This window comes from Tupaia chinensis, unplaced genomic scaffold, assembly GCF_000334495.1.
Source record: "Tupaia chinensis unplaced genomic scaffold, TupChi_1.0 Scaffold000706_1, whole genome shotgun sequence".
NCBI classification, from domain to species: Eukaryota; Metazoa; Chordata; class Mammalia; order Scandentia; family Tupaiidae; genus Tupaia; species Tupaia belangeri.
Genome location: NW_006160229.1, coordinates 122,440 through 125,789, shown reverse-complemented (window position 1 = coordinate 125,789; position 3,350 = coordinate 122,440). Strand labels below are relative to the sequence as shown.

At 39.9% G+C, this 3,350-nt stretch overlaps 1 pseudogene; it reads right to left on the bottom strand.

Annotated features, from left to right (window-relative positions):
- Window positions 1-1,030: 1,030 nt before the first annotated feature.
- Window positions 1,031-1,815, bottom strand: LOC102480075 (protein BEX1-like; annotated as a pseudogene).
- Window positions 1,816-3,350: the final 1,535 nt, after the last annotated feature.

Below are 3,350 nucleotides of genomic sequence, written 5' to 3'. Positions count from 1 at the left end.
AAAAATCAAATTCTACTTTTAATTTATGATAGAGGAAGATATGAGAAAGATATATTGTAAAGGTATGAGCACTTTACTATAATTCTTAGCACTTAGGAATATTTTATGCACCAGTGCACAGATCCCCCCAGAGGGGACTCTGGAGTCGAGTAAGTTGACTGAGGCTCTTTAGATTTGGCAGTCAGGGAAGGGAGTGCCCTTTCAGCTAAGATCTAGATGACTAGGAGTCACTCCATGGATGAGGGAGGAGCCTCCCCGGCAGAGATACCAGCATTATTGCCTAGGTCCTAGGTTGTAAATAACCATAGCATGTCTCAGGAAGAGCAAGGAGGCCAGCGTGGCTGGAGCAGAGCCAGCTAGTTAGAGGGCTGAAGGATGAGATAGGATAAGTGCCAACAGACTAGATCTTCTAGTAGTTTATAGCCTACTTTCAATCTTCATGATTATACTAAGTGCACATGTAAGCCACTGGAGGGTTTTAGACATGCAAGAGCTGTGGACCAACTGCCCTTGCCAACAGCTCTATGGAGACTAGATTATGAAGGTTGGGTAGACACGAGTAGGAGTGAAAGGACCAGTTTTAAAAAGTTACTGCCCAGGTCCTGGTTGTCAGAATGTAATGTGACCAACCTCATTCCCTGTGTACTGTACTTTTTCCAGGCTGGAGAAGGCAGTGAAGCCACCAGGAGTAGGTCAGGAGTTATTCCTTCCATGGATCTAGAAGTAATGTGACTATCATTACTGATAAGCTACTAGTTTGAGACTCCAGGGGGCTGATTTTTTTGTTGTTGTAGTTATTTAAAACTGCTTTATTAAATTCACAATATATAATGAACACCTCTTCATGCAAGAGATAAAATTCCTTGCTGAAAGAGACTTACAAAGTGGGTCAAAAATATAATATTAAATTAGAAACAGGTAAAGGGAGAACCACAAGGAACAAGTAACACTAAGATTTATAACAAAAGAACATCTAGAATATGTGAACTTAGGAAGCAAGTGTCTCCTTATTAAAGGAAGACAGCAGGATTCAGGGCATAAGGCAAAACTCATCACAGTGGTCATGGTGAAGGGGGGCAATGTTAACTGCCCACAGATTATGACTCAACTGCTTTTCCCACAGCTTTTCCGTCAGATGTCTCACCTCCTCCCCAAACCTCTCCACATTCTATTTCCTCATCCTTGCCTGTGGCACTTCCAGCCTATGCAAAGAATCCCATCTCTACTCCAGGATGGGCTGCAGTACGCAGAACATGGTTTCCTCTAAGCACAAAATATTCACCAACTTCCTAACGGAGATCCATGGACTCTCCTTTATTAGCATCTTGCTCCTTTTCATCTTTTCCTTCACTTTCCTTGCTGCCATTTTCTTTTTCTTGTTGTTGTTCAACTTTAAAAATTTTAAAAATTATTATCATAATCTTGTTTATAGTACATTGAATCACCTGGAAATTTACAGAACATTACATTTCTTTTTCCGTAAGGAATACCATTCATATCAGTCAATACGACATTAAAATCCCCATAATCATCCTCCAGTAACTTTTCATTTTTTTAGATCATTATTATTATTATTCCAATTATTTTTTAAACGTTCAACCACTATTTATCATTTTGCTTGTAAAAAGACATTACCCAACATGAAATACTTCTCAGACCTGTCAGTTGAGAATACTATATACATCATCATCAACAGGTAATAAACCATATCTGAATTATGTTGCCATTTTCCATATCCAGGCTCTTTACCGCTTGTTCCTCTTCAGACTCCATTACTCTTGGGTCTGTCCTTGCCGTCTCCTCCTGATCTTTGCAGTGAGGTGTGCCGCTGTGACACTTGGCCTCTCAGACTAGTCCCCCTGCCACTGTCTACTTTTCAGGGCCACTCCTGGCCTGGACTCCCTGGAGGCCACGTGGAGTAGGTACCACTGAGAAGGAGGTGAGCAGAGGGCTGTTTCTAAAACCAGTCACATCCTTATGTCCTGGATTCAACTATCATATCAACAACTAATTGAAATTGGCAAAAGCAAAATGGAATTAAAAAAAAACCACAGAAGAAATCTGTGCCAGTGTAAACCCAACACTGCTCAACTGACCACTCCCCTGCTTCCCTGCTCTGCACTATCCTTAGCAGATGAATTCAAGGCAACTCAGAACATCTCTGTTGACTTGCTCTTATTTATTTAGCTTTGGCTTTTCTGTGACGAGCCCTGACTTTTCCATAATGATTACTTATTCGTGAAGTTGTGTTACCCCAAGGAAAAGATTCCAGGCAGACCATACTCAAGCCTTACCCCTTTCAAAGCACCATGAAGAGGCAGGACTCCATGAATGTTACACTGTACTTTTCAAGGAGTGGAGCTGTAACACTTGCTGTTCTATTCCATAGGCTCATAGTTTTGTGTGTGTTTTTTTTTTTTTTTCTCAGATTCTGCAGTTGATAATCAGAGTTACTCAAAGAGAGTTGGGCAGTGATATACTCAAGTTAAATGTTCTCCACACAGATAACTTCTTGAGGGTCAAGAATACATTTGTTTTACCTCTATCCACTCCACTTAGTACACGACCATGAGAGGCACATCAAAATAGCTAAAGGATGTGTGTCAGATAGAGTCATTAGCTGCTCTATGAACTCTACATATAGCCATAAGAGGCAAAACAGAGTCTTCTTCCCTCTTTTTTAAAAAGTCATTTAAAAAATTCATGATAGAACTTGTATGTGAGAGAAAAACACCCTCCACAGGGCTCAGTCATACTACAATCCCCTTCCTCCAATCTTCCAGCCCACCAGGATCCTAGGCATGTATATACATGTGTGTTTTCTGGTCAGTTAGTCCAGAGACTTGAACCAGGGTCAGCATAATGTACAACAGAGGCTGGACCCTGATTCTTTTTTCAACTTTTAGAAAACTAGACTGTTAGAATCTGCATCATTAAGCATTTCTCCAAATTGACTCATGTACAGAGTTTTTATAAAGAAGAAAATAATTATCTTTTCTAGGGTCTGAATGTCTTTCTGAAATTCCTATGTTGACACTTAAACCCTAAAGTGATAGTATTAAGAGTTGGAGTCTTTTGGGAAGTATTTAAATCATGAATTATTTTCCCTTATGAATGGATTAATATTCTTATGAAACAGATTGGTGGGAGCACCCTAGTCTCTTTTGCCCTTTTCTCTTCTAAAGTGTGAGGACACTGCAAAAATCACCATCTTGGAAGTGGAAAGTAGCGTTTACCAAATACTGAATCTGCAGGTGCCTTGATCTTAAACTGTCAGACTAAAGAACTGTGAGAAATTTATTTCTATTATTTATAAGTTACCCAATCTGTGGTATTTTGTTACAGCAGCA